The sequence below is a fragment of the Pan troglodytes genome, chromosome 13 (assembly GCF_028858775.2).
Source record: "Pan troglodytes isolate AG18354 chromosome 13, NHGRI_mPanTro3-v2.0_pri, whole genome shotgun sequence".
NCBI lineage: Eukaryota > Metazoa > Chordata > Mammalia > Primates > Hominidae > Pan > Pan troglodytes.
This window is the reverse complement of record NC_072411.2, coordinates 67,091,034-67,114,629: the sequence shown is the minus strand read 5'-3', so window position 1 is coordinate 67,114,629 and position 23,596 is coordinate 67,091,034. Positions and strand designations below refer to the sequence as shown.

Sequence of the window (23,596 nt, the reverse complement as noted above, 5' to 3'; positions counted from 1 at the left end):
CCAGTTGTAATGCATATTTTTAAAGACAATTTGGATCTAAATATGTATTTCATAATTCTCCCATAATAAATTATATAAGGTGGCTAATTGGAATTCATTGGCTTCTTTCTGCTCAAGTCAATTTACACATCTACATCTCACTGACACCACAGAGATGCCAAATATTGCATTGCAAAACCTTTGTAATCAATATCCAAGTGATCTATAAGGAATCTATTAATTGGTATGCATTATACCTAAATGACCATCTTCCAGAATCATCAGAAGAGACTTTAGTTGAAAAGGGAGAATACTTTTAAAAATATACCTACCTAGCTAAAGGATATTCTGAAAATACTGTCCAGAATATAGAGTTGCTAATATAATTTGACATATTTTTGAAATAACTACTTCCACAATGCGACTTCATGATAGGATTCTATCTTGAAAACGCAGGTAGAATTGGCTGGGCACGGTGGCTCACGCCTGTAATCCCAGCACTTTGGGAGGCCAAGACGGACAGATCACAAGGTTGGGAGTTCAAGACCAGCCTGGCCTACATAGTGAAACCCCATCTCTACTAAAAATACAAAAAAAATTAGCTGGGCGTGGTGGTGCATGCCTGTAATCCTAGATACTCAGGAGGCTGAGGCAGGAGAATTGCTTGAACCTGGGAGGCAGAGGTTGCAGTGAGCTGAGATCGCACCACTGCACTCCAGCCTGGGCAACAGAGTGAGACTCTGTCTCAAAAAAAAAAAAGAAGGTAGAATCAATCAAGTTGCCATAGAAATGACAATACTATGAAATAAAACTTGAAAACTTGAATTCACTAAGTGAACTAAATGGTTGCTTTCTAATAAAGAGAAAACACTTGTATGAAGAGAAAAATGGGTGTTCTGGTTTTCAAATATTGTAGCCAAAAGATAATGGATATATAAATTTATATATCTTAATAATTTTCAAAAAACTAGTATATGGTAAAATAACAAGAAAACCATTTTTGTGTATTTCAAACAACTTAATAATCATACAGAAAGTCAGTTGACCTTTTTTGCGGAAATGAAAAAGGTAAAAAGAACGGAACCAATAGTCCTTACATTTGGCTTTTAGTTTCAATTTTGGCATCAAATTAGCTGTGTAATGTAGGCAAATCAAATTCTAGCCCTCAGATTTTTCCATCATTAATAGGGATGTTGAATTTAGAATATTATCTCTGGTATGCCTTTAATTCTAAAATGCAATGTTCAAAATCAAAGTGATCACTCACTTTGCCTATTCAAAGTGAGTAATTTCCTCTATATGGGAAATACTTAATGAGAAAAAAATGTATATTTTCAATAGACTTTTAGAAACATTACTAAGATAACATTAAACAGAAACACAACATTTGGCTTTGACTTTAGCCTCATTAAAAAAAAAAGAAAACTCTTCTTATCCCCAAAAAGTTTTATACAATAAAGTTGAAGGATGCTTTAAATAACTGAAATTATGGCTATTATTTCTTCTCTGTGAAGTTACAGATTTCTAAAAGACAATATCTGATATATATAGAAGATATTAAAATCAAGAAATCACTAGTCATTTGTAAAATTGCCTCAAACCACGAGTGTAGTAAGTTCTTTGTCATTAATTACATTTACCACAACACTTCAACATACTGGGCTTAAATCTTATAATCTCTAGAGCTAAGTTTGTATTACAAAAGGATAAAATATGCATATCATTCTCTTATAATAACATCTATAATTCTGTTGCAGAGAAAATAATTGATAATTCTTAATTCTTCTTTTCTTCTTCTTCTTTGAGATTGAGCCACTGCACGCCAGCCTGAGTGACAGAGCAAGACTCTGTCTCAAAATAGAAAAAAAAATAACAAAAAAAGAAAAGAAATTGTTACATGAAAGTAACATAATACTGAAAGGTAAATTTATAGTAAAAAACTATTTTATTAAAAAATAAATATTGCCAAAATTCAGTGAGCTGAGGAATAATTTAAAAACAAGGAAATAATCCCTAAGAAACAAGAAGCAGTGAGATGATGAGGAAGAGGATAGATAGATAGATAGATAGATAGATAGATAGATAGATAGATAGATAGAGATATAGATAGAAAGGTAGTTTATGAAATATAAAAATAGAATAAATACAGACAAATATTGGTTCTTAGAAAAAAAACTAGTATTTTTATACCTCTGGCAAGATTAATCAAAAAGAGTAAACAATAGGAAGAAGGAAAAAGGGAGAAAACTATAGGTAGAATGCTATAAACTTACATTTCAAAAGCTATGTGAAATAAACAAAATGAATATATTCTAATAAAAATAGCACACCAATACTGGAGGAAAAATAACAACTAATATTTTTTGAAAAATTTATAACCTTTGAAAACTGTGATCAATGGTTAAAATCATGCCCCAACACAAAGAAAGACAAAACACACATGGTTTTGTAGGCAAGGAAAAGATAATCACATACAAATTCCTCCAAAAATTAGGAAGGGAAGAAACATTTCCATACCCATCCTAGAAGCTAGAATAAACATTGATACCAAACCTAGGCAAGAAATAATAGAAAGAAAAATTACTGACCATTTTACTCTTAACACCAATGGAAAAAAAAATTTAACGCAATATAAGAAAACCAAACCCAGCAATATATGAAAAATATAAATTAGATAGGTCTTCTAGAATAGCAGAGTTAGAAATTCAGAGGACATTCTTACCAGCGAAACAACAATTTAAGAGGTAAAAATTAGAGCAATTATTTAAGTTCTCTGGAAATTTTCCTAAGGGTATACAGCAAACGAAGAAACACTCATTCAAGAAAATCGACTGAATATCAGTAAAAAGAGTGAGAGTCTGTGGCATTTAAGCCACAACTCACTCCCCTCCACCCCACCCTCAGTTCCAACTTACAGAACCTTTATCCTGGGTACTCTAAGAGTGAGGGACTCCTTCTGACCCTAGCATCCAGCCTCAGGAGAAACAAGATAACTTCATTCCCATCCATCATCTCCTCCTCCGCCAGCCACATATTACAAGAGTTATATTCCACGTAGGCATGGCCAAGAGGACTGGTTGTCCCTTGCCCTATCTATCCCCTATTTGTAGGGTAAAACTGCTACCCCAAGCATGGTAGAAGAAGAATCCTGGGGCTCCAATCACCCCACCACAAGACACTCACAGGACAGAGTTTTCACACCAGCAATGTCTTGCAAGTCTACCCCAGGGCTGCCACCCACCATCTAGTGCCTACACTTAAAGAGGGAGTGTCATTGTGGGAAAAGCAAGACCATGTCCCCAGTACTGTTGTGGCAGTGTCAGAGTTCTGCCCAGGGGAGAAGTCAAGCCATAAAGACAAAGAGCTTCACAAAAGTTCTTGAGGAGACAGACTTTATTTGAAATAGAAAGTGGAGAATTCCATGGCTAAGGCTGTTTTCAAAAACAATAGAGATCATAATGAACATTAAGTTAGAGGAGGCTGGGAGCTCCATGATGCAAGCAAAACTTCAGAGCAACCAAAAGTTTAATAGAGTGAACCAGGGAAAGAAGCAACTTAAAAGAGCCTTCCTGTGGGTCAGGAAGACAGTATCTATGCAATAGGCTGCATCCACTCAGGAGAAATCAGAAGACATGAAAGCATTCCCAAGCGGCAAACAAACCCATCAACACAGGATGAAAGGTTAACTTGCATACGGGACTTAAACACAACTTCTGATAAAACATTGACTGAACAACAAACTATTCTGACCCAGAGGTGACTCCTGGGAGACCAGAATTAAAAATAAATGTAAACTTATCCTTACCAGTCTGAAAGACTGTGTGCTTGTCCCAGGTTGTGCCCCCTCTGGAGCTATCAGAGAGGAAAGTTCCCAGCTAAAGTCTGAGAACCCAAAATATGAAACAAATCTCAAAGAATTTAGAAAGTTTATTTTGCCAAGTTTAAGGACGCCACCTCAGGAGGTTTGATGACATGTGCCTAAGGAGGTTGGGGCACAACTTGCTTTTATATATTTTTGGGAGACATGAGACATCCATTAATATATGTATGATGTACATTGGTTCAGTCCCGAAAGGCAGGACAACTCGAAGCAGGAGCTTCCGGGTCATAGTTAGATAAGAGACAAAGATTGCATTCTTTTGAGTACTTTATCAGCCTTTCACTGAGCCTTTTTGTGAATTGTGAATACAGAATTTAGTCTGGCTCACTGAATCTGCATTTTTACATAAGTAATAAGGCAGATGAAGCAATTAGATATGCATATGTCTCAGGTGAGCAGAGGAATGACTTTTTGCCCTCTACCTGTGAAGATAAGCTATTAGTTTTCATTGCCAGGGTAAAATTCAATAGAATTGTTTTAGGGTAAAGATCTTGAGGCCCACAAGGAATTTCCTCATGGGCAAATTGTGAGGGAGGTATGTAGCTTCTTAATCTTTGTAATAATCTTACTCAGGAATAAAATGGGAGGCAGGTTTGCCTGACATAGTTCCCAGCTTGACTTTTCCCTTGGCTTAGTGATTTTGGGGTCCTGAGATATAACCTTCTTGCACAAGTCTCTAGCTGAACATGAGGCCAAAAACCCAACCTTTCTGATCTGATATGGTGGCCTCCAAGCCACATGCATATTCAATGGTAAAGGGTAAAAACCTGTCTAAAAGGGCTTATGCACATCTTTTGACCAATAAGTGACTTATGCTGCTCCAAGGGCAACACCAAGGTATTCAAGATAAAAGATACAAACAAGGAAAAGCAATCTGAGCAGGGACATTAGAGGCTCTACACTGTAAGATAAATTAACTTTACAGAATTAGTTCAGCTGAATCATTGAACAACTTTTTTAAAAAAGCAAACAATAACATCAACAATCTTGTGGAGTAGGTGGGTTCAGAAATTCTAGAGTTGAAAAGCACAATAACTGAAGTAAAAATCTACTAGAAAGTTTCAAATGTGAGATGGCAGAAGAAATAATTTGCAAACTTGAAGATAGATTAATGTAGATTATGTGGTCTGAAAAAGAGAGAGAAAAAATTACAAAACAAAAACACAGAGCCTTAGAAAAACATGTGACATCATTAAGCACACCACCATAAGTATAATGGGAGTACCAGAAAGAGAGAAAAGGAAGACAAAGAAAAAATATTTGATGAAATAATTACTGAACACTTCCCAATTTGATTTTAAAAAATCACCTGCACATCCAAGAAGCTTAATGAATTCCAAGTAAGATAAATGCAAAGAGATAGAAACCCAGACACACCATAATCAAAATGTTGAAAGCTAAAAAGCAAAATCTGGAATACAGTAAAATTTTAAAAAAACCTATCATGTTCAACAGAACCCAAATAAAGTTAACAGTTGCTTTCTCACCTGAAAAAATGGAGGTCAGAAGACAGTAGGGTAGCATATTCAAAGTTTAGAAAGTAAAAATTGTTAAAACAATGATCTCTCCAGCAAAATCATATTTCAAAAATGAAGGTAATATAAGGACAGTCTCAGATAAAAACTGAAATTTTTGCAAGCAGAAATGCTGTTGAAGAAATACTAAAAGAAGTTCTTTAGAATGAAAGCAAATTATACCAGACAGAAATTCAAATTATTTATATCAACTACTAATTTAATTATTTATTTCTTTTTTTGAGTTTGTGAAGAATAGGTATTCTTTTTAAATGTTTTATTTGGTTTTCTCTTAATTAACAAACATTTATTATTGTGTACAATATGGTGTTTTGAAATAGATATACATTGTGCAATGGCTAAATAAAGCTAATCGACATTTGCATTATCATACATAGTTATCATTTTTGTGGTGAATACACTTAAAATCTACTCTCTTAGCATTTTTCAAGAATGTAATATATTGTTATCAACTACATAGTCACCAGATTGCATAACAGATCTCTTGAACTTAGTCCTCTTATCTAATGAAAATTTTGTATCCTTTGACCAACATCTCTCTACCCTCCTCCCACCACCTTCAGTTATTCATGTCTAAAACAAAATTGTAGTTTGTTGAATTGATAATTTTCCTAAGCACTTGAATAAATACATATTAATTTCTTTTCTAAGTTAGTTGGACAGAACAGCTGAAGTTTATCTTAGTAGACAATGTCAAATGTACATTAAAGAGACCACAAAAAATGCTTACTTAGCATACAATCAAAATTGTCTAGTCATAAATTTAACAGTAAATTATCATTTGTGCTACATCCACTCAAGCAAAGAAAATACCATATAACGGTGTGTAATACCATTATATGTATGTATATAATACCATATAACTGTATCTCAGTGATTAGGGACATTACACATATTTATTGCCTCATTATAATTTATATGGAAAAATACATCCAAAACAATAAGTAAATGGTTCTTTCCTAAAATATTTTACAATTTTCATGTTTTAAGTTTAGATACTTGTGCTTCTTTTACAGTTTAAAGAACGAATAAAAGCAAAAAATAAAGATTCAAAAAGACCTGGGCTTGAATTTCCCAGTTGGTTACTGTGTAACGCTAAAGTAGTTACTTCATCTCCCTGAATCTTACTTTTCTCATCAGTAAAATAAGAATACTATTTTAGCAGGATTTGTAGCAGAATTAAATTAGATAATGTGTTTTTGGCCTACTGTGGTATTAAAGTTAGCGTATTTGCATTACTATAAAGTAACATCTGAGGCTGGGTAATTTATAAAGAAAGCAGGTTTATTTGGCTCACAAATTAGGCTGTACAAGCATGGCACCAGCATCTGCTCCTGGGGAGTCCTCAGGAAGCTTCCAGTGATGGCAAAAGGTAAAGAGGGAGCCGACATATCACATCGGAACAGAGAGAGCAAGAGAGAGAGGGAGGAGGTACCATGCTCTTTTAAACAACCAGATCTCCCATGAACTCAGAGTGGAACTCACTCATTATCAGGAAGACAACCAAGCCATTCATGAGAGATCCTGCCCCATGACCCAAACACCTCCCACTAGGCCCATCTCTAACATTGGTGGTCACATTTCAACATGAGATTTGGAGGAGAGAAAACATCCAAACTGTATCAAGTAGGTATTACAAAAAGGCAACTACTTTCATTACTAACATTGTTATTTGTAAAGTAGAAAGAAAGCATGCATATCTAGCATTTAACATTTTAAAAGTTGTGGCAGAAGGCTTGCGATTTCAAAACATTCTCTTTTGTAAAGTGGAAAGATCAAACAGCAGCCTGCAGTAAGCAAAAATTGTAAAGAAGATCTCCTTGATTAAAAATATCTTTGTTTCCCACTATCTCAGTAGATTATCTCTCAGACTATCATCTCAAAAACTTGAGCTGACTTGCAGTAAGGAAACGGTTTAGTGGCCAGGTGAAGAGATGGATAATTTTTGCGGGCAGGTCATTGTGGAGGAGAGAGAGCTTGGGTACCACTGCTGGTAAAACCAATTGTCAACGCATTCCATTACTTATGGTTGCAGTAAGCAATGTGCAATGAGATGAGAGTATACCTATGTTAACAGTAAGATGCCACCACCTTTATATCAGTGTTTGTCAACCAGTGTCTACTTTTAATTGACCAAATTGGAGCAAGGGAGATTCTACATGTTAGATTTTTCTGTGGTAAATTTTGAGTTCTGTGTTGCCTTTCCACCACACTCCCAACTACACTGCCTGCTGTCTCCTTTGCTGACTATCCAGTGTGTGCTAAGGGAATAACAATGCTAAACTTCCCAAAATGCAATTACAAAAATGAATCTGCCTCAGGAGAAGGTACTCACATACAATGAATTTTGCATTTTGCCCTATTTCTTTTTCATCTTTTATGTATTTCTCCCTTTATATCATTACAAATGCTTTTATTTAAAATGCAACCTTGATTATGGTATATTTGTGTCACTTCAAAACTATTAAAATGCAACTTTTTTTTTCCTGAGATAGAGTCTCTCTATCACCTCAGGATGGAGTGCAGTGATGCAATCTTGGCTCACTGCAGCCTCAACATCCTGGACTCAAACAATCCTCCCACCACAGCCTGCCAAGTAGCTAGGACTAGTGGTGCATGCCACCTCACCCAGCCGATTTTTGTATTTTTTGTAGAGATGGGTTCTCACTTTGTTGCCCAGTCTGGTCTTGACATCCTGGGCTCAAGCTATCTTCCTGCCTTGGCCTCCCAAAGTGCTGGGATTACAAGCGTGGGCCACCACATCCTGCCAAAAGCCAACTATTGATTACTTTTTACTCTTACAACAACTAGTTGATCTTAGAACACGTAGTTAATATAAGACATATAAACTTCATGCACCAGTTATCCTAATCTACTGGGCACAAATGTTCAATGTTCTTATCATGTTTCCTCAATTGTATTTGATTTACAAACATGACCAAATCAACTGAAGATATCAGTCTGATCTAAAGTAATGCAGAAAGTCAAAGTGTTGACAAAATCATGTGTTATTGTGGAATGCAGATATCTTTATATCTAAGCAGAAAAAAATTGTAAACACTTCAGTTTTGGTTTTCAGTGGTGTCAGTCTTAATTTAGGATCAAAACTGAAAGAACTCAAATATAGACTGTGCAATGGCCTTAAATTGTTTTGGATTGTCCAGCATTTGTTCCCCTTTATGTGGTAAGGTCACATGGATTTTCTCTTGTGGAAAATCATCATCAATCTATACAGTTCAGCCACAATCACCTTACTTTCTAGAGCTTCATGAATGGGCACAGTAACAAGGCCTGACTTGTCAATATATTCCATTTACCTCACCACAGAGATTGGTTCAATATGGGCACATGGCCCATGGTCAAATTAGGCTAAAACAAAAACACCGTCCAAACTATCAGGGGAAATAAAATAGTCATTTATGTTTGTTTTTTCCTGCTGGGTATATTATTTGTATTTTTTATTTTCTATATATTATGATGTTTTGGCACCTTAATAATCTTTCTGGCTAGAGAGAGACTGCATCTCCCAAGGCTATTCAATTCCAGAGAGAGCAAAGGTTCAGCCAAGAGCATGTCTTTGATATGCAAACCAACCAATCCAGAGTCATGCCTCCTCTGTCTGGCCCATACCTGTTAGGAGAGCAATATTCCTCTGCCTTAATCATTCCAGGGCTAGGTACCAGGAAACTAGGAAACACCCCTTTAGCTTAAAGCCCACTGACATTATTCAAACTAACCAATCCTAAACTCTTTACTGGGACCTATCTTGCCTCCTGCAGAAACTCCCCTAAAGGCTGTGGCCTGGGCACCCTCCTATCTCCTGCAAGCTCTGCCTCTGGACCCACCGTGGTGCTTTCCCATCTGGCCCTATTTGGTGTACTGTGCCTCCTGTTTCTAGGACCTGTGATCTTAAGCTTTGTTTTCCTGATCCTCTCCTGTTTCTGCCCTTGTGACTACATCTGACAGTCTCATAAAAGAACACAGAGCACTGGTTTGCTGAAACAATACAACAGTGTGAAAATTTGGGTGGTCATATTGTCTCCTAGTTCCCAGCCAATAAAGGAAAAAAGGCAATTTCTAGAGTTGGAGAGGGAGTCTTCAGCTTTTGATCAAGTTGAACCTGAAGTTTGGTGCCTATATTTGAAAAACTGGCTCCAATTAACAGAGCCAATAAATTTACTTTTTACTTAAGCCAGTTTGAGTTGAGTGTTTGAAGACTTAATTATTAAGATTTATGAGTTGCACAGGTTGATAAAAAAGAAGCTAAATGGAATGAAACAGAGAGCATTTTCAAAATAAAGATCTTGAAGTTTAAAAAGAGAAGATAATAAGAGAAGAATAGTATAAAAAGAGAAGAAATAGTATAATACAATAACGTATAACATATTGGTGGCAATACAAATCTTAGGAAAAATATTTACCTCTGAAGACTGATTTTTTTTAGAAGGCCACCAGAGAAATCTTTTTCTCTCTGCACATACGCAGATGAAGGGCCATCTGAGGACACAGCAAGCCAGGAAGAAAGGCCTCACAAGAAATCAATCCTGCTGGCACCTTGATCTTGGACTTCTAACCTACAGAACTGTGAGAATAAATTGTGTTGGTTAATCCAGCTAGGCTGTGGTATTTTGTTATGGCAATCTGAGTTGTCTAATACAACCACCAATGGTAAAATGATAATTTCTACTCATAGAAACATGGATACCAAAATCACGTTCAAAATTGTCATCCCTTTTGCATGTATTTTTACAGCAAAATATGTAATTTAAATTTATGTAATAGCTCTGTAATGTAATAAAGAAGGCTATCAAGTAGTTATTAAGGCAAAAGATTTTAAAAGCTTATAAACATTTCATTGACTAGAATTTCTTCAAAATTTTCTTTTTATTCTATTGTTCATAAATATATATTTACTAAATAGAATTGTATATCTTTATATAGTCCACATTTTCATTTTATTCATATTGGCTCTGTTAGTTTTTGATTGATTCATTCATTTATTCTCTCAGCACATATTTATTATAAATACGAGAAATAGCGTGGTGGTGTTATAGTCATTAGAGCTGTTCATTGAGTTTTTCTAGTACTCTGCCCTTCTGGGCACATATATTGACTATATTTCCTGGCCTGCCTTTTGCTTAAGAGGAAACCCATGATACTTCTTCCCTTAAGTAGCCAGTTTTTGTGATATGATCATTTTCTGGAAAGATCACTTAACTGCCTTTCTGAGACCTTCAACAGTTCTATTTTCCTTTTGCCAGACCACTGGCAAAGATTGAAACAGTAGCTGCTCCTTCAGCTTAGTTCCAAAATGAGAAGACACAGAGCATCCCCAGCTGACAGTGATGAACATGAAGCATGAATGAGAAATAAACATTTGTTATAACTCATTAATATTGGGGGCCTATTGTTTCCAGGGCAAAATTTAAACTACCCTAACTAATCAGCTGAGTGCAGTGGAATGCACAGATGGATAAAGTTAACCCCTGCAATTAAGAACTTGTAGTTTGGTGGAATGACTAAAGAGCAACATACACAAAACAAAGTACATTAAATGAAAGTAAAATAGAAACTCTGTGATGAGGGAGAGTGTAAGGGGAAATGATACCTTCATTCAGACTGGGAATATTAGGCAGCACTCTACAGATACATGGAATTTAACCTGAATCTGTAAGAAAATGACAGGGTTTTCATAGGCTGAGAAAGTATAGAAAAGATATTCTTATGAGTTCCAAACCAAAGAAAAATTAATAGTAAAAGCAGGAAGACAAGAAAGTATATGAGTGGCATGTCACAAATTATCATAGGAGACGTGTAACTACATATAAAGACACTTGATGTGGGAACTAGATATCATCAAAGAATCTGGTCATTATTACAACTGAGTTTCCCAAAGTGTGGTTTCTTTCTCATTTCATTTTAATTGTTTTTACATTTAGCTCTATGACTAATTGTAAATTAATTCTTTGTCTGGTGGGAAATGGGATCTAAGTTCCATTTTTTTATTACTAAAAATGTCAGTTGAACCAGAACCATTTAAAGAGTTCTCCCTTAATGCTTCAAAGTGCTATTTTTTTGTCATGTCAAGTGTCCATAAAAAAAGGAATACAATTCTGGACTTTCTATTCTGTTTATTTTTGTTTGTTCATCAATAGTATACCATATTAACTATTGCAACTTTGTAAGTATTGATACATATAGTAGAGTAAACCCTCTCAATATTGAAACCACCTTTGCAAAAGTGATAACAGTGAGAAAATTATTTCAGTGAAAAATATCTGACCTAACTGGCTCCATCTTGCCTTTAACCTCCAAGCTTCCCATGTTCATTTCTGGGTGTAGGCTGAGTTAACTATGGAGGAATTTAGTTCATAGTTTAACTTTGAAACAAAGTTGGAAATGTCTTGGGATCCTTAGGGTGTCACTTTTCCGGCCAGAAACCTCTGTGGCTGGTGGCACCTTTGCCTGAGTTTTGCTTGGGCCCACTGGGTTCATTCCACCCACTGGGCCTGGCAGGCTGCACTTGGCTTGCACTACTGGCACCAGATCCCACACCTGCTAAGGGCAAGCCAGGCGCAGAGCAGTGAGGGGTGTGTGAGCAACCATGGGGTCCAGCCACTTCTCACAACCATACGTGCCAGCTGCAGCAGGGCAGGCAGTTCCAGGCACCAGCACGGGCACTGGTTTCTTGCCAGGCTGTATCTAGACCAGGTATACCACAAATCACTTCCACTACAGGCACCAGGGAATGCAGTGGTGCCTGGAAACTTGGAGATACCAGGAACCACAGAGCCTCAAAGAGGGTGTCACAGCCCTGGTTTGAGGAGCCCCTAGGTCTGGGCTCCCTGAAGGGCCACAGCTCTTCTCTCCATCTTGTTGTTCCCAACATGGACAGTAGGGGAGGTGGAAGCATTTCAGCCCTGTTTGTGTTATAGCTCTTTCAGTCCCACCATTCATCAGGTCCCAAGTTCTTGTCCCACATCCAGGAAGAATGAGGTACATAGACAACTAGAGCGTGAGCAAGGCAAAGAGGAGCTTTACTGAGCAACAGAACAGCTCTTGGGAGACCCTAAGTGGGTAGATCCTTTCTCCAGGCAGGTAGTCCCAACAAGTGTCCAGCTCTCAGCAGAGAGGAGACCCAGAGTGGGTAGCTCTTCCCACAGCTGGTAGTCCCCACATCTGTACAAGTCTGGCTGGGTCTGGGGTTTTTATGGGCTCAGAAGGGAGGAAGTGTGTGCTGATTGGCCCATGGGCAGTCATGGGCAGGCCCAGAAAAAGCACCATAAGTTTTCACCCCAGGCAGTGGACTCCACCCAGAACTGACAGCCCAGCCCTCAGGCTTCAGGTCATCCCTGGCTTGAAGGTGGGGCTTCACGAGGGACCCACCCCTTTCCACACAGGAGCCTGTCTGTCTGCCTCCAGCTGCCATCAACATGTGATCCACAGCACACAGGCTGTTCAGGCCAAAGGGCTCCTGTGAGCCTGTGCCAAGCCACCCTCAATACCCCTTGGCCTCGCTCCCATGCTCTTGGGCACCCAAAGTCCAGAGAGGGCTAAAGAAGCAGGAAGCTGGTGTGTCAGAACCACCTAGAGTACATGCACACCTGGCCAGGTCACCACAGTGCCCAGGCTCAGCCCCAACTTTGCTCCACCCTGGAGTGGGCACCGGGAGTGGGGAGAGGCCAGACAACAGGAGCAGGCACTTTCAAGCCTGCAGGGACCAGGGGCTTCCTGGGCCCCCAGGAGTGCAGGGATGCCTGGGTCTAGAGCCAGGACTGGGTGGCTGCAGCTGTGCCCAGGAACATGGGACTCCTGCTCCATCAACTCAGTAGGTGGTAGGGCTCCTGCCTGTTACCACCTCCCACCAGCTCTCCCGGAGTGCACAGCCCCAGCCCCTCCTACCCAGCTGCTGCCAGTGTCTTCACATCAGTGACTCCAGACTGACGAGCGTTGCCTTTTCCTGAAACAATACCTGTCCTGCCTGGCCCTCAGACTACCTTTGTAAGACTAACAAATTAACCACAAGATTAGAAATTATGGTTTAGAAGTCATGCAGCCAGAATCCCAAGGTTCTTAACCTTCCCAATTGCTCCTAGGAATAACATCACTATTGTAAAACCTAAGATTGTTGTTTGAGATATTTTTTAGCCCCTGCATTCTGATGGACCAGCTGGCACCACCCAGACTGGTTATCAGGCTCAACAAAGTCTGCAATCCCAGCCAGGAACAGAAGACAGCAAAAAAACTTGCTTCTTGCTTCAACTCCCTGTGATTTAATCTCCAACCCAACCAGTCAACAGTTCCCACTCCCTAGCCCCATACCTGCCAAATTATCCTGAAAAAACTCCAGTCTCTGAATTATCAGGGAGACAGATTTGAGTAATAAAACTCCAGTCTCCCATTTAGCCCACTCTGAGTGCATTAATCTCTTTCTCTATTGTAATTTCCCTGTCTTAATAGATTGGCTTTTCTGGGCAGTGGGCAAGGAAAGCTCATTGGGTGGCTACAATATATTGTTATTTAAGATCATCTTAGCTTTCTTGGTACTTGAACTTCTAAAAACATTTTAGAGTGAGCTGGTCCATTAGCAAAATGAAACCAACTGGAGTCTTGATCAGGAGTGCACTGAACCAATACATCAATTTGGTGATAATTGAGATTATTAGGTTTCCAATCCATAACATGTCTTTCCATTTAGTCAAGTCTTCATTCATCTCTCTTAGTGAGGTTTTATTATATATAGGAGTCTTATACTTCATTAATTAGATTATTAATAATTTGATGTTTTTAATTCTTTATCAATAGTATTTTTTTACATTTCATTTTTGTTTGTTGCCAGTATATAAAAATACATTTGTTTATATTGACCAAGAATCTAGAAACTTGTTCATCTCTCTCATATACTGTATAAATTTATTTCTAAATCATTTGAGATTTCTTTGTTTGGATTTTTAATATTTTTTAAATTACAGTTTTGTTTTTTCTCTTCTAATCCACGTTAGTTCTGTTTCTACCTTCATTTTACTGACTACCACCTCTAGTATAATGTTGAATAGAAGTGGTGAGGGTCTCATTTCTGAATTCAGAAAAAACTTTCAATATTTTGCTTTTAATTATAATGTTTACTACAGTTTTGGCTAGATACTTTTTTCAGATTAAAAACTTAATTTTATGATGTTTGCTAACTTCATAACAAGCAAGAATTATTACAGTATAGGCAAGATTTTTTATGTGAATGGAGATTAAATTTTAATTTTTTTCTTTATCAAAATGACCATAAGATTGTTCTCCTTTAAACTATAATGTGGCAAATTATAGAAATTAATTTTTAAACAAGCCAATTTGCATTTTCTTTTTAAATCCAATTTGATTGTGCTTTTTTTTTTATAACGCAATGTGTTTGCTAATATTTTACTTAAGAATATACATCTATGTTTTATAATTTCCCTTTTATTTTTGCAATAACCAAATAAAATTTGGGTACCATTATTACAATAGTCTCAAAAACAAGATGAGAAATATTTTCTCTTTTTCTATTTTTTGAAAAAGTTTTGCAAGATTAATGTTATTGCTTTCATAAATATTCCTTTAAATTCATTAGTGCAGCCATCTAAGTCTGGCATTTTGTATGTGGAAATGTGTTAAATTACAGATTCAATTTTTTATATAGTTATAGTACTATTCAGACTATCTATTTCTTTATGGATTTAGTTGTGTTTTTCTGAAAATATGTCCATATTATTTAAATTTATAAATTTATTGACATAAGCTTGATCATAATGTCTCCTTATCATCTTATCACTCCCTATAGGAAGTGTGATTATCCAAGCTTTTTCCCTTCAATATTGTTCCTCATCTTCCTTGTGTTTTGATTAGTCTTGAGAGGAGTTTATCGATTTTATACGTGTTTCTTTTTTTCAAAAGAATCAACTTTCAGCTTTGTTGAGTTTCTCTATTGCATATTTGTTTTTCCAGTTCATTAAATTTTGCTCATTTATTTCTTTCTCCTTTCTATTTGCTTTGGGTTTGTAGTTTTTTTAATGTAATCTCTGATATAGAAACTTAGATCACGTTTATAGCCTCTAATGTATGCATTTATGAACATAAATTTCTCTCAGAACACTGTTTTAGCCGCATCTCACAAGTTTTACATGCAGTATTTCATATTCTCATTCTTTCCAAATATTTGATTTAATTGCAACTTCTTCTTTGACTTATCGATTGTTTTAAAATGTGTATCCTTGTAGGCTGCGCACAGTGGCTCATGCCTATAATCCCAGCACTGTGAGAGGCTGAAGCAGGAGGGAATAATCACAGGATTTCTTGAGGCCAGGAGTTCGAGACCAGCCTGCACAACGTAGCAAGCTCCTGTCTCTACTTTTTTTTTTTTTTAATTGGCCAGGCACATAGTAGCATGCATCTGTAGTACCAGACACTCAGGAGGCTGAGACAGGAGGACCACTTGAATTCAGAAGTTCAGGGCTGCAATGAGCAATGATTTTCCTACTACATTCCAGCCTGGGCGACAGAGTAAGACCCTGTTTCAAGAAAAAAAAATGTACATCTTTGGTTTTGAGAAATAAAAAATGAAATTCTAAGCTCCCAAGAGAGAAAACTTGGGACCCTAGAGAAATGTTGAAAACTGGGTTATCAGCCATGGCAGGAAAGGAGGTCAGACATGCCTCGTGATACCCTCTCCCTGGATAACCACAATGAGGCTTTCTTCCCAAACGGCTAAACAGAAACCAGCCCTTTCAAAAGACCCCACCATTGTTATCAACCAACCACCTGATGCTTCCCACTCCTTTTTGTGGTTTCAGCATAACTAGCCAGGATTTCTTCTTAATATGAGACCACCAACCATGGAGGGGTCAGGCCAGTCTACTGATGATGTACAGGAAGGGTTTTCACATCTTCTGCCTCAACTTGGGTGTCAGAGGGCTAAAATCTCCACTTTGGATGATACTAACACAGCTGTTTTTTGGCATCTGGGATCCATGAAGGATCATGAAGCTCAATTACACACGACCATGGTTCTCTTCTCAATTGCACATGTTCTTCTCAAAGAAGAACCATGGACATGTGCAATTGAGCTTCATGCCCCTACATGGGTTCCAGGTACTTCTCTCATGACTCTTTCTATAACTTATTAAATATGTATATTTGGCCACTCTGCTTAGCATAAACTCCTTTTCCCTTTGTCCCTCCCTCAAAGTGTCTGTTTTTGGCTCTGGCCAGAGGCTATCCTTTCCAGCTTGTCAGAATAGCCACCCTGCAGGCTCCAACCCTTTATGAGAAATAAACCTCTCCTTTCCAAATCTATGAATCTTGTCATTCGTGAGTTGCCACTTTCAACTCAAGATCCATAAGGATATTTTAGTAAATTTGTCATTAACTTCTAGTTTAATTCCATTGCAGCATTCCATTGCAGCAAAGAACATACCCTGTTTAATTTCTTGTCTTTAAAATCTTGTTAAGACTTACTTTACAGATGGCAGATAGTCTTTTTTAGTAAATGTTCTGTATGTATTTGAAAAGAATGTCTGCTTGGCAATTGTGAGGCACAGTGATCTACATATTTAATGTTTAATCATCTCTGTATTTACTGAGTTTTTGTCTGCTTATTCTAATAATGAGAAAAGTATGTTAAAATCTCCTATATAAGTGTAGATTTGTCTGTTTCTCCTTTAAATGTAGTCGAGTTTCTCCTGCACATGCAACTGCCCAGGATTCAGAGACGCCAAAAGAGAAGATCCAGAGGGTGGGTCACCAGCAGAAGAAGCCGAACCCCGGCAGCGTGGAGCTGCACAGTGGCCTGGGCCAGGACTCAGAGAAGGTGAAGGAGCTAAGAAGTCAAAGGGCTGCACTGCGGTCTCTGCAGCAACAGAGGCAATTTAGCATGTTGCCTGGGGCCATGGGCCACCCTCACAAGGTGAAAAAATATGGCGGCTGCTTCCATTCAGCCTGCGGACAAGGCCAAGACAAAGCCAGACCAGAAACGGAATTCTGGGAAATGTAGTTCCACTTTATGTAAGCTCACTCTACACAAAGCCACTACACCAGGCTAAGGAAGCTCTCAAGACACCTTTGAAATAAATTGATATTCATTTAATTCAAGGAGCTATCTGAAGCCACAAGATTGAAAGAAACTGCCATGAGAGAAATTATAGAGAACAGAGCAAAAGTAATTGCTCCAGCCCACTACTGGTACCTGGTATAGCCACAGGTCAAAATAAAAAATACTTATTTTCTGGGAGTGAAACCACCTTTGCAAAAATTATGACAATGACAGTGAAAAAAATCTGACCTAACCAACTCCATTTTGCTTTTTTTTTTTTTTTTTTTTTCTCTGAGACGAAATCTGGCTCTGTCACCCAGGCTGGAGTACAGTGGCACAATCTCAGCTCACTGCGAACTCCGCCTCCCGGGATCAAGCGATTCTCCGGCCTCAGCTTCCTGAGTAACTGGGACTACAGGCACCCTCCATCGCACCTGGCTAATTTTTGTATTTTCAGTACAGACGAGGTTTCACCATGTTGGCCAGGCTGGCCTCGAATTCCTGACAGGTTATCCACCTGCCTCGGCCTCCCAAAGTGCTGGGATTACAGGCATGAGCCACTGTGCCTGGCTTCCATTTCCCATCTAACCTCTAAGCTACTTTTGTTCATTCCTGGGCTTAGACTGAACTAACTTTAGGAGGAATTTACAGTTTAACTTTGAAACAAAGAAGATGACAGCTGCTACCGGAAACAAGCCCCCTCCTTGCTTGGGGACCAGACTGCCTTTGTAAAACTAACAAATTAGCCACAAGATTGTAAATTATGGCTTGGGAGTCATGCAACCAGAGGCCATCAGCTTCCTAACCTCCCCAACTTCTCCTAGGGGTAACATCACTATTGTAAAACCTAAGAGGTTTGAGGTATTTTTCAGACCCTGCATTCCAGTGGATCAGCTGATGCCACCCAGAATGGTAAACTGGTTCATCTGTTCTTGTGGCCCCTGCCCAGGAACCCACTCAGTGCAAGAGGACAGCTTAAACTCTCTATGATTTCATCTCGGACCCAACCAATGAGCCCTCCCATTCCCTGGCATCTGCCTGCCAAACTATCCTTAAAAAACCCTACCCTCAGAATTGTAGGGAAAACTGATTTGAGTAATAATAAAACTCCTGCCTCCCATTTAGCCAGCTCGACTTGCAGTAAACCCTTTCTCTATTGCTATTCCCCTGTCTGGAAAACTCAGCTTTCTCTCTGCAGCGAGCAAAATGAACCCATTGGGTGGCTATAGGAGCAGAGCTTATTTTTCAAAAGTATGTATATGTGTAAAATATTGTTAAGAATTTGTGACAATTATAAATCAATTGCTCACCCCCTAGTGAATTAACTTGGTAAATTTAATTTTTTAATAATATATATGACATACATCTAATGTTGTCTAATGGTAAAATATTTTTTAATGCTACAATTTTAAACTATGCTTGTAAACTTGTTTAAGCAAAAAGCAAAGGAAAAACTGTTTCCTTTCAAATATTTATAATGTATGCTAACAATATTGCCAGGCTAAGGGAGTGTTTGGCTTTTGAATGTTCATTAATATTTAAATCTTTCCAAGGAACTGGAGAACTAGAGACAAAGTTAAAGTTAACACAAAGGGGGGAGGGGTGTGTGAAATTATGTGCCAGATGCTAGAAAAATCCTTGTGATGTGGCTTTTGTGTTCATGAAATAAGGTTTGGGGTGTGTGGCTTTTGAGTAACAGTCTTATATAAAAACATAATAAAAGAGACACAATTTAGCAAATTGCGCTGGAAAGAGGAGAAACGAGGTGAGATTTTGCTCAGAAACGGCCCCTCCCCCGCCTCTCAGAAGGTCTTTAGCTCTGAGCAGCTTCCCGGAGGACACACGGTTGTCATGGAGACAGGCAGGGCCTCCTCCTCTCTGCTTGGAGCCGAAACAGCAGGGCTGGATGGGAGCGAGCACCGAAACACAATGGTGAGCCCTTCTGCTGCAGGCAGTGGACACCAAGCAATGACCTAGTGCACTGAAAAAGAGAAAATATAAAAATACAAACAGCCCCATGCACGCTCTCCGCCACACACAAACCCCAACATAATGATATTGGAGACAATAAGGAAACTCTTCAGTCACCGATGTACTTAGCTAACATTTAAGTGGATCAAATAGCTGTTTATAGAAAAGCCATTTATTTCTTTCAAGAGCCAATAAAAGCAAAGCTACTCCTCCTCCAATATAATTCAATCTTTTGATATAACAAATATTAGTAATAAGAATAAACAACATTATTACAAGAATGCTTGTTGAATTCCTTAAGGTAGTTATGTACTGTAGTTACTGGAATCTTTCAGTCATTAAATGCCAGTAATGTGTACATAAAGATAAGAGCCAGCTATCAGATTTCTTAAAATTAAGAATGACTAACTAAGACAAACACAAATAGAAATAGGTAATCTATTGGTGCTTACAGAGAACATTTCCTATTTATAAATATGCCCCATTTATAGTATAAAAGAGAACAAATTAATTCAATTAGAATTTGGAAAGTAATTAAAAGTGAAAATGCGAGCCAGATATATTTAACACTATTCTATATATAATATTTTATTTGTCTGGATGAGTATAAATAATATTTCTTCCTTTATTGTGTAGTCTTATTAAATTCAAAGCACAGCTACTTTGTCTAGAAAATCTGTGGTGACATCTTCGATTTATGTTGACATCTTGTATCCTTCAGCAGAGAATGAAAACAAGAAAAGGAGTATGTAAATGCAAAAGGTTTGTATAATTAATCTAATAGTAAATTTGCATCTAAACTCCTTTTATTATTTAATTACTGTGGGCTACCACCCTTAAAAAATTCCAAAAGAAAATTAACATAATCACACTCTAGGATATATTTTTAAGTCCTTATACAAAAATGCCATTTGAATTTCATTCAGTAAACATAAACTATATACAACACTAAAGTTACCAATTTTTTTTAAAAAACAGATGATGGATAAATATAGATGAAATTTTTGCCCTTTAAATACCAAAACAGGTATGTATTCACAGAAGACATTTATTCCCCTACTTTCTGAGACCACAGTTAAGCGTATAAATAAAGGAATTTATAACATAATGTCATCCCAATTCTTTCTGAAAAAACATGGATTGCAAACCAGAAATGAATAAATGTTACATAAAAATGGATCTTAAGCTATGTGAAAAGGCAACATGTACTCTTAGGGAATACCTAACATTCTAAAAATTGATGTTATGAAACAATAAGTTATTTACGACTTTGGTAACATAACAGTATGGTTAATCCTAGCAATAAAATATCAAAAATAAATAGGAATGAAGACAATTTATCATCAGTACATTAGCTGATGTTCTTTTACACTGCTTTCCATCACATTGGACTCTATGATTACTCTTTTTACCTTTAAGCTTTTTATTCTCTCTCTCCCTTCCTTTTTCTGTTTTCTCTAGTCTTTCTCTTTTTCTCACACAAGGAGTGTGTATGTGGGTGTGTATACATATAAGACAAATCATTGTATATATAGACATTGAAGAGAAAATATGTGTGTATGTATACACCCTCCCACATAAACACACACAGTTAGTAAAAAAAAAAAAAATTACAGAATAGTGACAGGCAGTATGTCACACACACACACACACTCTCTCTCCCTCTCTCTCTCTATGTTTTCATAGAGGATATTTCCAACCCAATTCCCGGAGAGAACACTATGGAAAGAATCTTTCTCTCTTCATCTTCTTAGTCTTCCCAGGGGAGGGGAAGTGATGTCTCTGATAGGGGTTTTGGTAAAAGGAGCCAGGAATACTTGGCTTCCACCTTCCAGGCTCAAATTCTGGGTCTGAGGCCTGCAAAGAGACATTTGGACTTTCTGTGAGCCGCAGTAACCTTTGTTGGCCAGAATTGCTCCAGCGAAGGGCTGTAATGGTATAGTTATGTCTGTGACTGAAGGGAATAAATTTGGCCTCCCCCAAATCTGAAATATATATATATAAACTTCTTGGAGTAAAATTTGAAAATGAGAGAGGGAAATAATTGTACACACACATACATACATGCAAACTTATAGGTGCAATTTTTCCCTCTCTCATTTTCAAATTTTACTCCAAGAAATTAATCCAGCTTCAAATATTCAATTATTTCCTAATTTGTAGTTCTCATATGGGGAATAAAATGGTAGAACTTAACACTCTCAGATACTATTTTAAGTAATTCTAAATCAGAGAATGCCATGGAAATCGGAACACTGGAATGAGGCTACATTTTTTTGTGTATGCTATGGACAAAATTATTTTTAGCTATAATTCCCTCATTTGCATGGAGATGTACTGATAGAGTTCAAGAAACAGAATTCAGGGCAATTCCTTCCCAACTCTAGACTCCACTCTGAATAACATAATTTCAATATTGCTTTTTATAAAAATAAAAATGTATTTTAAAATATTCCATTTTCAGCTTAAAACATTGTACTTTGAAAAGCATATAATAGAAGCAGACATTTCCTATACAATAAAACGGTGCACTCTGCATTTCAGTTTAAAGTGGCCAACTCTCCTGAACTTAAACACTACTTTCTACAATTCATTGTGGAACTAAACTTTTTCGTGACCAGCCAGCTGAAAGCAGTATACATGCAGAGTTATATTCTCCTGATGCTCTGGTCCAATTTTCAAATTTCTTCATCTCTGGAAGCTGCAATATGAACTTAGTTTATTGCATGCACTTCTATTTGTCCAGAATTATAAAGACCCAGAGGCTTTTATATTATTTAACAAAATCTTGTTTTTGTAAGAAAATAAGCCAATAAACATGCAGGCATACTGTACAAATGTAAGGAATCTCCTATTTTATCTTGATGATGACTGTAAATTGGTCAGAAATAAAATAATAAAACAATTATTAAAGACCACTATATTGTATGCCTAGTGTTTATAAAATTTTATCCTATTTATCCCTTATAAGACCACAGTGAGATAGGTTTTATTAACTCCATTTTAAAATGAAGAAACTGAGGCTCAAAACTACAGAGTTAACAGTCAAATTCAGGTCTGGTGGGTGTCAAATCATGCTAAAATTTAAACCCAGTTTAGTATAATGCTTCTTTAAAACTATCAGACACCACTGGGCATGGTGACTCACACCTGTAATCCCAGCTTTAGAAAGCTGAGGTGAGTGTATTGCTTGAGCCCAGGAGTTGAGACCAGGCTGGGCAACATGGCAAAACTGCATCTGTACAAGATATACAAAAATTATCTGGGCATGGTGCCACGTGCCGGTAGTCGCAGCCTCTCCAGAGGCTGAGGTGGGAGGATTGCTTGAACCCAGGGAGGTCCAGACTTCAGTGAGCCGTGATTGCACCACTGCCCTCCAGCTTGGGTGACAAAGTGAGACTGTCTCAAATAAATAGTTCAAAATCTATCAGACACATTAGCTACTCCACTGGTATCTTTAGTCAATATTTTCTGTGAAGTCACATTTTATATTACTTAATATTTATTGAATGTCTTTTTATATAAAATTCAAAAAGAGTAAGATAATATAAAAGAAAACTCTATCATCTCTGCCCTTGAGCTTAAAATAATTTAATTTCAGACAATTTATTCAGAGTTTAAAGGCCTGATCACACCCGACTATTCCGTTCTGGTCATGGAAAGATTGATGAAATAGACAATGTCTTACCCAATTAGGGTCACGCAGTGCTGACGCACACACAGAAGAAATAATTAAACACATGCACTAAAAAATGAAGTATATGAATAGAGACAGTGGAGGAGTTAAAGCAAAATGCAGGCAAGATAATCCATAGATTCACAGTTCATACATTTATTGAGCACTGACTGTGCCTGGCATTGTGCTAAATGCTGAAAAAATACCAATCAAGAATATACCCACTCTCTGCCCTCATGGGGAATGAATAGAGAGTACAGAGAAGCAAACAAGCAATGTCAGTGCTGTGTGATGAGGCCGTAAAGGTGCAGAGTGCTCAGGGAATAGACTACCTAAGGCTGCAGGGACTGGCACAGAGCCCTGCCAAAGAGTAGGTAATATTTTATGATTTGTCAAACTGACCAAATGAATGAAGAGAAAGATACTCTTGAATCCAACCAAGGCAAGAATGATAAGCTAGCATGGGTTTACATTTGAGGACAGCTTGCTAAATGGTT

At 37.5% G+C, this 23,596-nt stretch overlaps 1 long non-coding RNA gene across 1 annotated transcript in view; it reads right to left on the bottom strand.

The window, feature by feature from the left end:
• LOC104005243 (uncharacterized) overlaps positions 1-23,596 on the bottom strand; it is a 287,414-nt gene that overhangs the window by 40,281 nt on the left and 223,537 nt on the right. The gene's annotated exons all lie outside the window — the stretch shown is intronic.